Raw genomic sequence first — 14525 nt, 5'->3', positions numbered from 1 at the left:
CTGTTGAATTCTCTGGCCAGAGGTCAGAGGTGTTCCACAGGACAAGTGTCTCCTCACTAACAAACCTAGAGACCAAGCAGAGGTTGGCCGAAGGTGACAATAAGTTCCTCTGCATGACTGTTACTGATGAGATTAAACAGCAGGAAGAAGAGCTCTGCGGTGCAAACACTGACACTGCTCACCTCTTATGTTCATCCTCATCAGCAGGTTCACAGTTGTGTTGGAGGAACACGTCATCATGGGAGACTTTGAGAAATTAGGCTCTGTATCAAATAATCTACGTCTCCTGGAAATGTTAGGTCAAAAGGTTAGCAGGTATAACGTTTACCATCTTCACCATTTTAGTTTAGCTTTTTAACATGCTAATATTTGCTAGTTAGCACTACACACAGAGTGCGGCTCAAACTGTCAATTTTGATCTGATGATAGTGCAAGATGAAAGGTTAATTGATCAGTTTATTCTCTGGGAAACATATCTGTAGATTTCATGACAATCCATCTGATATTTGTGGAAGCATTTCACTCAAAACCACAATCATCGACCTCAAGGTGATGTTAGAGGAAAAGTCAGGGGATTGACAAAGTCATTAGGCTTCATCTTGTTTCAAATATTTTTATTGTGAAGCATAAGCATCCATTTGTACTACAGGTCATCCAATGGAAATATTGCTTCAAGTGAACTATAAACAAATAGCAAAAAATCTGGGTAGAATATATCAAAGCTCAACCCCTTGTTCCAGATGGCATCTGCTATTTCCATCCCATGTTCTTTCTCCCAGAAATGAATACATTTTAAGTGTGAGGTAGGATTATATAGAAAGTGTGACGTTTATTGAATTTTCCAATTAAATGCTATGTCTACAGTTTCAAATGAAACTTTCTCTTGTGTCCTTTAACAGCCTGTAGTGCATTTACACTCCTCCTCCTTTGCTGTGATTTGTGCTACATTACAATGACAGAGCTGTTATGATATTTTTGTTGTAGTGTATCACAGGCATGTTTTCTGTTGTTGTCCAAATCAGTTAGAAACAGTTATCTTACAGTCACCCACATGGCTCATATCAAAGGGGTCCTTTAGATTTAATGTTCATAAAGTAAAGACAGAAGCAACAGATGCAGAGATTTCCTTTTACTATCTAGTTTAAGTCAAGCTTTAAGAAGGCCTTGCAGAAGTCCCTGTGGTACGCCTCTTTTGTATATGTTAACATCCGTTTGCTTGTATATTCTGTATATTCTTTTGTCATTGTCTGTGTTTTTGTGTTGGTTGATACGTTGTTTGACGTCCGTGTAATTCCAGTATGAAAATCACAGTCTGCTCTGTGCAAAAAGGAACTTCATCTAATGTGTCAGCAGTCAGAGTTAACTATATGAAGTTGGTATTTTCCAAATGTTGCAGTCTTTTCAGTATGGTATTTGCTCATTGCACTTCCACAAACAGTGTGTCCTTGCTGAGAGATGATAACACTGAAAAGACTTTGGGAAATACTAACTTGATTTTTGAAACTCACACTGATAGGTTCAGATGTTAGAAAACCTTTTTGTACTTTTTAGAAATGGAACAAAGCTGCCTGTAAGAAAATTAGTGAACTTATATTTGTTGGGCAACGATACATCACCAATGTTTATGTATATCTTCAATTTGCCTTCCAGTGTGAGGCAGCTCAGTTTACACTGCAGAGTCCATGGAGTTCTTCACTCTCACCACCAGAGATTGCTGTCTCCATGTGCTTCATCTCATTTAGTTCTTATGTCCTCACGAACATGGATCCGTTCTCCTGGTTTAACAGTACATGCTGATTTCAGGGATTCACTTACACAGAACAGACACTGTCTAGGCACTGATCAGGTGGAATGGAAATCAAAATTTGTTCTAAAAAGGTTTTCCATGAAGGAAATAATTTAGCTTAATCAGGTGTAATTAAGTTAGTTGCAATTCCCGTTGTTCTGTTTCTGTTTGTCTAAAGTGGCAGGGGAATAAAAATATTAAAAGTAACTCAGAGATTAATCCTAAATCTCACAACTTCTTTGCAATGAATTTGAAGTCTTCAACATTTGATAAAGGAATCAGAACTGTTTTGTTTTATTGTTAGAATAAGTGTAAATGAGGCTATGATACTGAGTATAAAACTATATGCTAGACAGAATGATAAAGGGGGTCTCTCCATCAGACATCTCACCCTAACCTCTAGTCATATTGGACTAGAGGGCTTTCCTCATGTACTCATTACCATTTAAAGTCAGTTTACCTCTTTCACTTGGATTTTCTAAGACATGGTGCAGATATTAACACACGTCCAAGGAAATTAATTATTTTGATCCATCTCAGCCTGAGACATTGTGTTTTTATTTTTGCTGGACAACAATGAGGCAGTTGTAGTTTGTTGTCTTTTGTACCAAATGTGATGCTGGTTGGAAAAAAAAAAAATTTCCTCCCCTTTTCAATTTTTCCCCAAATGATTTACACATCATATGAAAAATAACATGGTTACGCTTGTATTATTTGTAATTTGAGAAGTACGGCGGCCGGGAGAGCTAAACGCACTACAATATAAGGAAACATGCAAATGGACAAAACCTAAACAAAAACGTTCATCAATTAGACAACACCTGCGCTTCAAATACACACAACGCAACTAGTAAGACAAACACGTTGGGAGTAGCACACACAACAACGTCACGCAAATGTTTCCAGGGGACACAAAAAAGTGATGAACTCGGCTGGGACGCGCTGGTTGGTTCAATCGGTTCGATCAAAGATGCTCTCTAACAAAGATGAGCCATTACATGCTGCGCCAATGGAAGGAAATTATACACGGTCTTCCGGTCTCCTGAGGGGCGTGGTCAGCTGGTATGAAACGTGACAGTAGTTAATATAAACAGTTAATTTATTACTTACCTGTCTGTATCCTTTGGAAAAGAAAAGAAAAGACTTAGACGTTGTTCCTGTGATCACGGACTATTGCTGCAGAAAGGATGCACATTTTATTTTACACTAACTGAAATTTTCTGAATTGTCTCTGGTATTACTTTTGTCATAATATCTGAATCATGAGATGATGATGTTAAGAAAATAGCATTGAACCAGACTGGGTTCATCGCTTTTTTATCTCCCCTGGAAACACTTCCTTTGTCGTCTGTGCTACATGCAGCGTGTTTCTGTATTTGTCTATTTGGATATTGAGTTGTGTGCTGAGCTCAGAGACATATGCAATCATAGGCTATTTTACTGGCTAATATATACATTTTCTTCATTTTAATATATGTTCAATATGACATGTATTATTACTGTTGCCCATCGAGTTAAACTCATACACATCACAATCTCTAATTTTCTTATTTTAATATTATTGTTATTATTGCTGTTAATTTTATTTTGAATCTATTAGTTTCTCATCACATTTATGTAGTCAAGTTATTTTCTTATTTATTCATTTACTTTTTGTTTTTTGTTTTTAAAAATAATTTTGTGATATTTCAACATTACTTAGGTTGAGGCTTTAAATAAGCTCATTGGGGTTTTTCCTTCCCCTGCACTGTATGCTGTATTTGTTGTGTTTGTTACTGTATTTGTATTTGTAAGTTAAATTGTGCAAAAATAAAGAAAACAAAAAAGCTATTAAAAAAAACTAATATATAGATCACATTATTATTATTATAATTATTATCATTGTTATTATATATTTATTTCAGTATCCATTATCTGTGTTTTGAAAATGTATGAAATGCTGTGTTAAAGTGGTGAATTCTTGATGAATTCTTGATTGATGACCCCTCCCATCTCCTCCACCACCCCCCAACCCAGTCTCTGCCGGCGAGCTACGACCCGCCCCAGAATTCGAACGGACATCCGCACCAACCAATCGGCGATGGGTGAGGCTGAACGCTGACCAATGGTGTGTCCGGAGCTGCCTAAAAAGGGGCGGGTGTTTCTGTGCAGCAGGCTTCTCTGTGCCTGGCTAACAATAGCCGGGGATCGGCAAGTTTAGACCACTGTTATTAAGACCAAGAGGGCGACAGAGCGGAGAGGAGCTGAGCCGAGAGGAGAGCAGAGTTTGCCGAATACATGAGACGGTGTGTCCCGGTGTCGGAAATTATCACCCAGCATTCTGGAATTTACATTAGCCTCCAGACAAGTGGTGAGTTTGCTTTTCGACTTTATTTCTAAAGCTCAAATTCAGCCTTTTATCTCCATTCTCAGCCAGGCATGGTGCGTTGTGAATGAGGGGCTCATTTGTCTGTGGGTAGGAAGGGGTTAATGGTTACTGTAGGCTGGGATCGCACTATTATTCTCTTTTTCTTTATCTACATCCATGTATGAACGCAACCGGACCCCGCAGGCCCTTCAGCCCGCACACCACGGGCTTGAAGTCCGCCGCGGCGAGTCGCAGGAGGATGGTGTGATTATTATTTTTTTTTTATTATACCGGTTTCCTCCCAGTTTACCAGTAGGCTGTGATAACATGGGTGTTTTTGCTGGCGAATTTATACCACGACAGTCTAAGCGACGGATGAATGAATGAATGAATGCACAAATGAATGAATGAATGAAATCCTGCCAGTTTCTACTTTTCCATCTCTGAAATCTCTCAAAGGATACCTCTAACATGATTCATCAGAAAGTCCATGCCATGCCCAAAGCCTTTTTGCTGTAGTCTAAGTATAGACAGACACTCCTGCTCTCATCCTGCTGCAATAATTTTACTTTGAAGTTGATTTTTGAGATTTTATCTGTAAATAATCTTAAAACAAACAAGTGATCAATCTTTAATCCACTCAAGTTTCATAAATTAGTCTATAACGACTAATGTGTGTGCAGTACTTCCCATTCCTATCACTGTAAATTTAGTTGCTGTAAACCTTCTTCTCGTTTTCTATGATATGTGCACAGTAATCCTTCTGAAATGCACTGAAGCTCTAGTTTCCACATGGCTCAGCAGAAATCAGTGCCCTCTCTTGTCCTGGAGAGTTCAGTCAGTATTTAGTGAATGTGCCAGTAGATTTGTGGAGGTTTCGTGGCTTTGGTAGGTCAGACAGTGTGTAGATCCGCTGTGTCTCATTGATTACCCACAGGCAGATAACTCTCATTTGGCATTTTCATCAGCTTCAGGAGTTAGTTCCCTTCTCGCTACTGCCCATACTCATCCTTCAAACTCACTTCTGACTCTACTGGATAAATAAACTAATTTCTCTGTGTCTGTATTTCTGTCACTTTATAAGCTACAGCTTTTCTCTGACTGAGTCAGGCTGACCTTGCCCTTCGCTCCCTCTTGTTATAAAAAGTTTCTCTTTCATCTGAGTGACCAGGTTCCTGGGAAATGAAAAGCTGTGAGTGTGTGGAGCTCATTATAGCTGTTTGATTCAAAGTGGTTTGGCAAAAAACAACACAGCTTCAGACTCAATGTAATATCTCGTTAACACATGCTTGATGCTGATTGAGCAATGGGTTTCACAGCCTCTTTTATCTGCTGTTAAATGGGAAGTATTTGCACTCACTTGAATTACTGCAATATTCAAGGTTTCCTCAGAGTTCCCCCACCTCAGTTTGAAGACCTCTGCTGTAAGGTAAATGTGTGTGAATTTCAGTGGGGGTAACTATATGGGTGATTAGTGTGTATACAGACGGATCACGACTCAAACTACAGGCTGTAGACTAGAAAAGTGAAATAGTCTGTAGAAGAATATTCATTTTATTCAACGATTGATGACAGAGTTAAATTATTGATGATAATGATGTTGGTTCAAAATCTACTTTTCCAAGACATTCTGGCCTAATTTACATTTATGATGAGTCAATTAATACTTGTTACAACAACAACAACAACAACAACAACAACAACAACTGTTTCTGACTTTTGATCCACCAAGTGATTAATCCAAGACAGACAGTCAATCAGACAATTATCAGCAGATTAGTTGATTTGCTCTTTTTTTAAATGAGGATAAAACCATTTTTTCTACACCATGAAGGTGGCAGTTACACCTAATGTTAATGTAGCTGGTTTTATTTTATACATATTGGGATGTTTGGGATCTCCACTTACTGTTGGTGTGAAAAATGCCAAAAGTGAGTTTGTAAAGAAAGACCCTCTGGTGGGTCTGTGTGAGTGAAGATGTTTCAAAAGTCGCTGCATCCAAACAAGTGCAGTGCACAGAATGAGTCTTTGTGACTTGGATTATAGACGTTAACTACGAGGGCATCAGCCCTCAAATGAGCCAGTGACGATGAAGGAAGTCCACTTTTCCATCTGAAGTGTTTAGTGCCGTGAACAGGCCTGCTGACCGCTCACACCGGATCAGAAACAGGAATGAAAACTCTCATTCACGTCTTGATACACAAGCGTTCCTTGTTGATTAAAACCCAGTTATAGCTGAAGTTGACTACCTGAAAAGGTGAAATGGACTTCCTGGTTTGGCTGAGTGGCAGCGGGTTGAACTCATGGATTGGGTTATGGTTTAAGGGCAGTGGTTGCCATGGAGACCTGGGTGTGGCTAAAGGAGTGTTTTATGGTCTCATGTGAAGTATGAGGCCACCCAGTTGTCGCTTTGACACCTCGACAGAGAGAGAGAGGAAGGCTAGGAGGAGTTAATGACCCATCTGGCTCCTGTGGCTTTGGGCTTGGCTACTTCAGGAGAAAGAGGACTGGTTGTGTGTGTCTGTGTGTGTGAGATATACACACACACACACACACAGACACACATTAATTTCCGTATGATTTCCGTCATTTATGAATTGGCAGGCAGATAATGAGAGGTCACAGAAACAGTGACATTGATGAGGATGGAGTTTAGGGAGGACATGAAGAAGTACTGTCAGCTGGCCTCAGATTGTATCAGGAAACCCATGTGGTGCCGATGCTGCTGGCATCGAGGGTGAAAAGAGCTCATAATGCTCGCACGGCAGGAATGGACTGTCCAGTTCGGTGTCCTCTGGATTCTGTCTCTGCTCTTTGTTGATGATGTAGCTCTCTTTAATTAATCAGGCCTTTTCCAGCTCTATGAAACTGCAGGGAAGAGAGTCAGCACCTCCCGGTCTGAGGCCCTGGTGCCTGCTCATGACACAGAGAAAGATAGTGAGATTTTTTTTCCACTTTTGCAGAGAGTTAGATGAAAACAATGATACAAATCACACGTATTTCAGTAAGTTTTAAAGGTGCTGGTTGCTGGATTTTTTTTTTACACTTGAATAGAAGCAGGCTGTCCACACCTCCAAAATGTTGAACTTTTCCTTTAATTGGTGCAGAGTCAGCGGTGTTGCTGGCATCAGGGGACTGCTGTGGTGAAAAGGGAGCAGAGCCTGGGAACACCAGGAAACCCCAGGAGGAGATGAAGATGTGGCTACATGGAAGGGTTTCTGTCGCACAGTTAGATGCAGACATCAAACGCAGCTATTCACTGGCCGATTTCTACAATCGGCAAAGAACAAAATTGCGTATTAACATGGATATTTGTCTGTGGAGTATAGACTCTCACTCACACCCAGTACCAACATAAATAGTAATATTGGCTGTGGAGCAGCCAGAAGCCTGCCAGCAGCTGAATAATGGATAGTCTGTCTGCCTGGAAGGCTGCTGGGGCTGCTGAACACGGCGTCTAGACGAATACCGACAGCGCAAAACTACATGGACTCCCCTCTCCTCTCCACGAAACAGGCTGACTGGCTGGATCCAGATAAAAGCTGTGATCCTGGATTGATTTGAAGTATTTTATCTACTTCATTGATGTGAAGGCAGATGAAAGGAAGGGTGATGGTGCATCTCTAAGCTGTTAATAGTATGGTTCAGAATCAGTCCTATACTGTTGGTGTAATTATGATTAGACCCGGAGAGAGGGTTGAAACTTTCCACTTGATTAGCACTGGCTCAGTTCAGTTTTATTAAACCAGGAGTCAGAGCTCTGGCTGAACACAGAGCTCACCACAGGAGAGGAAAAAGCTTTTACTGATGGAGCTCCGTTCAGGGTTAACATCAGCGTAATTTAATTTGTTTTCTGTCAGCACTGATCTGTCTGAGCGTATTTGTTGCAGTCAGAATCTCTTACTGTCTGTTGTACCACAGGTTTGCTCAACCTACAGAAAGTCATCCATTTATAAACCTCCTATAATGTACCTCCATGGGGACATCCACATAATACGTTTTCATTTTAAAACAGTGTTTGAAAGCGTATCGATCTCCGTCCAGACGGGTGTTTTTGCTCCGTACCAGAAATAATCTGTCCATACTAACACACCTGAAAACCATATCACATGACCATTCACGTACACTGAGCACTGTGTGTGCTGGGGTAAACAGGAAGCAGATTGGCTACTCTGCAGTTGGTTGCTTAGTTACAGAAAATGCTACAAATGAGGAACAGCAAAGGCAAAAAGTAAGAGCAGGGATTTCTTTGCTTGGACCGATGACGACTTCGAACAGTTTCCGCCTCGCTCGCTCGCATTAGTGGTGACTGTCTTCTGTGGAAGGTTTGTCCAAAAAGTTGCTAGATTTGTCGCTAGGTGCTTTGTTGGAAAAAAAAAAGTCTTCAAATCTAGGATAGAAACTGTTCGTGTCAGTTCATTGTGAAAGAGCAACGGCCATTGGGGAAACTTCAATACTCTACCAGCCGACCAATGGTGTAACTTGATCACTCAACTCTTATCACTCAGTCAGTCACGGACATTTGCCTTTATACTAGGACTGGCGCTGCTATTATGGTTTAGCCAGTAATATAAAATATAAATTAATGAAATAATAATCAGTGTTCAAAGTACTTGTTGTTCCTTATTTTCCACAAGCTTCCTAATCCAAAAACCGGGGCCCCTGGTTAAAAACGAATCAGTTTGTAAGCCTAAATAGTTGACGTGACACAGTCGGTTTTAAGAAGACAAAGCTCCCTGTTGCAGAGAGCACCCGCAAATTCAGCGAGAGACAAGTTTAATTTTGGCCTGTCGGAAAGTTCCTCACTGAATGACTGTTAATTAGTGACAGCTGATATGAACTGCCGCCGCCACCGTTTGTCATTTTAACTGACAAAAGCGACAGGCAGCTCCAGCTGCCAGACAAATGCTTTGTACACTGCTCTTTGAGAGAGACAGGTGAGGCAAAAAGGTTGCTAGCGTCTGGTTTTGCTGATCCATGCACATTGTCAACCGAATCATTTTTGAGATTTACACACTTGCATATGCAAGTATGAGTGAAGTGCTTGCACTGTAGAGCCAAGCTGTTGTAAAGGAGAGCAGCACCACGACACTAGAAGGCTGAATTAAAGAAAACGTAGAAGAAAGGATTGGAATTTAATCTTCTTTCCCTCATACCGATAGTTGGATCTACCCAGGACACCTAGAGATAAAGTTATTAGAAAGGAAATGTTCGAACTAAACACTGCTCATGCTGTTAACATCCATAAAGCTTTTATTTGCATCAGTGAAAATCCAAACAGGAGAAAAACACATAGAGACGCTGAACATGAAAATATCAGCAAAGAGTGCTGAGAGTGAAGATACAGTTAAGGCCAAATCCCAGCTTCTTGAGAGCTAACTGTGCGTGCGTGCGTGTGTCTGGAGCCCAGAGACCATATGGTAGAGGAACCACCCACTCATTGGGACCAACCACACCTTCCAGTAACACTCACTCACATCTTTGCTTGCTGTTTATCTAGCCTCTTTCCCAGTATCACACACACACACACACACACACACACACACACACACACACACACACCTTCAAACACAAACAAGTGGCTGAAACTCACACAAGTGTGAGGGTGTGAGAGAAAGAGAGATAAATGAATCATAAATGAGAGAGTGAAAGTATGTTCAGTAAATAGAGGAAGGCTGTGTGTCACATCTCAATCCTGCAGTTTGTGTGTGTGTGTGTGTGTGTGTGTGTGTGCACTCGCTGAATGTTTCAGTGCTGAAGTATTGCACACACACCCTGTAGCTTTGCATCCATCAAGAGATATAGTGTGTGTGTGTGGGTGTGTGGAGATTGTGCATTACATCATGTCATGATCACGTATTGTAGATGGTTTTTGTTAGATAGTGTGTGTGTCTGCTGGGAGATGAACACATGGGTGTGTGTTTTCACCACATGACTGAGGTGACCCGGTCTCAACTCAGTGTGTGTGTGTGTGTGTGTGTATGTGTGTGTGATAATCATTTGATCTAATTACACAACTCTGTATGTTTGATTGGCCGAACAGACCCTGGTCTGCACAACAGAAACTTACACACACACACACACACACACACACACACACACACACACACACACACACACACACACTGTGATAATGACTGACTGTAGACGTGGGTCAGGTTCTGCAGTGACAATATAAAAATACTCCCTGAGTCAGTTTCATTTCTCCCTCAGTTGGAAGAGGAGGGAGTTCAGTGTAACCACCTACCATGATATTTTCAAATGCCAACATCATGAGATCATTTTTACAGATATCACCGAGCCAGTAACTCAAACACTTCCAAATATCCAAAGATAGAAGCAGATACTGTTGTCTCTCTCTCCTCAGGTCAGCCTGTTTTCTCTCTGTTTTTTTTTTCTTTTTTTCTAATACCTCCTCTTCATCTCCCTCCTTTCTCTTCTTACTTTCCTCCTCTTGTCCTCTCCCACCCATTTCTTCTTCCTCTCACATATTTTTCCGTCCCATCGTCCTCCTCCTCAACCATCTCTCCTTTTTTCCCCCTCCATCTCCTTCAATCTCTTCATCCCCCTTTTCTTCTTTCACCATGTAATACTCCCTTTCTTGCACTCATCCCTCTTCTCTTTATGAGATTCATCCTTTTCTCTCCCTGTTCCTCGTTTTGTCTCCTTCAGTCGTTCCTTCCTCTCAGTTCTCCGGGTCTTCATGGTTGCTCTCCTCCTCTTCAGCCTCCTTTCATCCTCTTCATCACTTCTTTATCCCTCGTTCACTTGTCTCCTCCACTCGATGTGACGTAACCAGTGGAGCAACTATAATACTATTATCTATAAATACCCCTTCATCTCTCTCACTGTCAAACGGAGGAAGTCTCTCGTTTGCTCTCATCCACTTCCTTCCATCTATTAGTTACATTTTCCTTCTCTCAGCTGTTTTTGCCAAAGGGATTCTCTTTCTTTCAATCCCCCCCCCCTGACATTTAAAGCAGAAGGAAACTTTTTCAAATCAAAATGAATAAAATGTGCTCGACATCATCGGTGTAGAGATGCATGAAAATCAGCTGGAAGCAGCTGTGTGAAAATCATGGGGTTCCTTAAAATTACAATCGTGGAATGGTTTAACAATTGAGATGATTAAATGGATGATTCTCTGAAGTTTATCTTCATTACGTATTATAATTGGCTAATTACATTCACACTTTTTGTATGAGATTATTTTTGTGGCATTTTATTCTTGATCTGGTAGTGATAGTGGAGAGAAACGGCAGATGTGGGGAAAGACAGTAGGGGAATGACATGCAGCAAACAGCCCATGTGGTATGTTCCCTGACCACTCGGCTATTAGATCATACCCTCTGCAAGATGTTTGAAAAGTCCTTAAAGACCAATCTGCATGAACTAGTCTGGGTCTCTCTTTTAGAACTGACAGATTTAGTCAGATTTGTTTCCAGAGTTTCCGTCTCAGCCTCTTTCCTGACTTTTTTTGTTGTTCTCATCTTTACTCTTGAGCCAAGATCCATCCTTCTCTTTTCCCGTCTCTCTCCCATCTTGTCCTCTTCCCCAGGGGTGTGTTTCATGCTGTGTTCTCACCTCCGTTTTAACAGAGACAGGAACAACACCCTCCTCCCGCACCAACACACCCTCCAAATTTTAAATATGGCCAGTCGAGCGTGTCAGCTTGCCCTCTACATGCACTCTCTCTCTCTCTCTCTCTCTCTCTCTCTCTCTCTCTCTCTCTCTCTCTCTCTCTCTCTCTCTTTGCTAGTTACTGTTAGGGCTGCACGATATGCAGAACAAAAAAAAATCATTGCGATTGTTTTGGTAGACATTGCGATTTCAGTTGGAAAAGTCGAGGATATAACGTGTGGGCCGGGCGTCTCAATGAAATAATAAATGTTGTGACACATTTCACCTTTATCAAAAAAAATTGCAGCTCCTGCGATGTGGATATTGCGCTTGGCCATATTGCGATTTCAAATATATTTCAATTACTTGTGCAGCCTTAGTTACTGTTGTATTTAAGTGTTAAAAGCAGTGTGTTTATTACATTTTGTCATGTCAAAAGCTGTGAAATAAATAATGTTACTGCTCCCAGAGAACTAGGTTTTGGTACTTTTTCCAAAGAGCAAACTACAGCTGAAATGATAAATCCATAAACAGAGAATTAATCTTTCATAATCGTTTATGTGATTTTTTTTTTTTTTAGCAGTTTAGCTAAAAAAGTCACTTGTTCTAATTTCACATATGAATATTTATTTTCTACCCTCTATGACTGAAAACTGTAAATTCTTTAGTTTTGGACTGTTGGACAATCAAAAGCAATGCTGACATGTGGGCTTAGGGAAGCTGGGACAGGCATTTCACATTATTTTCTGTCGTTTTATTGATGAAACAATAAATGAATGGAGAAAACATTCAGCTTATTAATTAGACATAGAAACAATCATTAGACGCAGCCCTAATCCACCTCCTTAAACTGAAACCTATTTCTCCAAATTGTTTAAAGCTCCTGATGCTACTGATGCTGTAAAACCTCCAAATATGTAGTTTGAGATTGTTGGTGTGAGAATCCAACATATTTTCTTGTGTGCATCTCCGCCAGCTGCTTGTCAGCATTCATCAGATATCGGCATGCTCAGCAGGAATGATTAGGCTTGCGGCCATGAAGTACAATTACTCTCACATTTTTCTGCCAAGCACATTACACGCACAAGTAGTCCAACTTATTGTAAGTGTGTGTTTCACCTCCCAGTTGAGACAGACAGCTGGTGGAGGGAGAAACAAAGCCAGTTTAGAGAGCAGCGTGTTGGATTTTCAGGCTCATCTTCATATCGGTGTCGTTGATGCTTCAGCGCTGACTTGAACAGAGGGAGCTAACGTGGAGTTAAACCTGCCCAATGTGTCCTAACAGTAATGTTACCAATGAACCTGAATAAATGGCATTAATTATTTCCCTCTAACATCATCTATCACTAAGAATGTTGCTCTCATCTTTGATCAGAATATGACTTTTGACCCCCAGGCTACTAAGTTCAGCCAGTCCTGCTGTTGTTTTCATTTTAAGGTCCCATATTGTAGAAAGGAAGATTTCAAGTGTTCAGTCCAAAGAGAAATGCACACAACGTACTGAGAAACTGGGCCTTAAAATGAGTCCTCAGGACATCCATATACATTTATGATGTCACAACGAAACAGTCACTACCTTCAGCTGTGCCCCCAGTAGGCCTGCCCTGGACCCACCATCCTACCTTGCAGGATTTGGTTTCTGCAAGTGTCTACTTGAAATCAGCTTTATTTTTATGACCTCCATTAAGGACTCTTATTAGTGTTTTGTTCTTTTCAGCGTTTAATGTTTAACACTTTTCTATTCAACAGTAACAACAGGAACATATGGGACCTTTAAGAGATGCTGCTGAAAGCAGATGCATCTTATACATATGATGAAGTATTAATCCACATTCATTAATTTTCACTCGTCTTGATTATTTAGCATCAGTTGCTATAAATCAATTACAGTTGGTTGAAAATGCATCTGCACGGTTATTAACTAGAACTATCTGTTGGTCCTACGTTAGCCCTGTTCTTGCATCCCTCCATTGGTTTTCTGTTAAATGTAGAATACTGATTACATATAAGGAACTGTACAACCTTGCCCCCAGTTAAATTTCTGATCACCTCACTCTGATCCTCAAATCTCTGCCTTTTGCCCATCCCCCACTCCAACTGCGAAACAAAAGGTGATCACGCCTTTGCTGTTTCAGCCCCAACCCTCTGGAATGCATGTTCCCCAATCCATCAGGCCCTGCTCAGACCTGGTATTAACACCCGTCTCAGGTGATCTGATCACCGCTGGACAGCTCTAAGTTCAGATGTGAACGCTACCAAGACGGGTGTGATGACTGATTTGAGATCCAATCACCCAGACCACATTCAGAGGTGGTCTGAACCACATGTGTCCACATTCTTTTAGTAGTGTAAATGCAAATGTGTCCTGGGCCACATTGAAAGACCACCCACTCTACTGACGTCCTCACTGACGTACACAGTTTCATAATAAACCAAAAATATTTTACTATTTCAAATGGATAAAACCTCATTTCACTGTAGAGCTTTGTGCAGGAAAATGATTCGCCCAATCCCCCCCATGCCCCGTTCTCTCTCTCTCTCTCTCTCTCTCTCTCTCTCTCTCTCTCTCTCAGACTGCCTAAAAACAACAACGCATAGCTGTTTATTTGCAGATAGAGTGGGGAAGTGAGATCCAATCTAAAGTGATCGCTGGAGACACGTTTAAAAGCCAGGTGTGAACTGATGTCCTTCGAGCTGACCACTTGTGATCGGATCACTGAGGACACACGTTAATGCAGGTCTGAACAGGACCTCAGATTTGCTGAATCTTTG

The 14525-nt window shown here is 41.0% G+C and overlaps 1 protein-coding gene across 1 annotated transcript in view; it reads left to right on the top strand.

The window, feature by feature from the left end:
• The first annotated feature begins 3950 nt into the window (after positions 1-3950).
• Positions 3951-14525, top strand: part of pak1 (p21 protein (Cdc42/Rac)-activated kinase 1) — a 70234-nt gene continuing 59659 nt past the window's right edge. Inside the window, exon 1 of the mRNA XM_056373887.1 lies at positions 3951-4136. The gene's annotated coding sequence lies outside the window, so the exon portion shown is untranslated. The remainder of the gene's footprint in view (positions 4137-14525) is intronic.

Source organism: Seriola aureovittata, chromosome 4, assembly GCF_021018895.1.
Source record: "Seriola aureovittata isolate HTS-2021-v1 ecotype China chromosome 4, ASM2101889v1, whole genome shotgun sequence".
In the NCBI taxonomy this organism is placed as follows: domain Eukaryota; kingdom Metazoa; phylum Chordata; class Actinopteri; order Carangiformes; family Carangidae; genus Seriola; species Seriola aureovittata.
The sequence above is the reverse complement of the archived record's forward strand: the minus strand, read 5'-3'. Positions and strand labels throughout refer to the sequence as shown.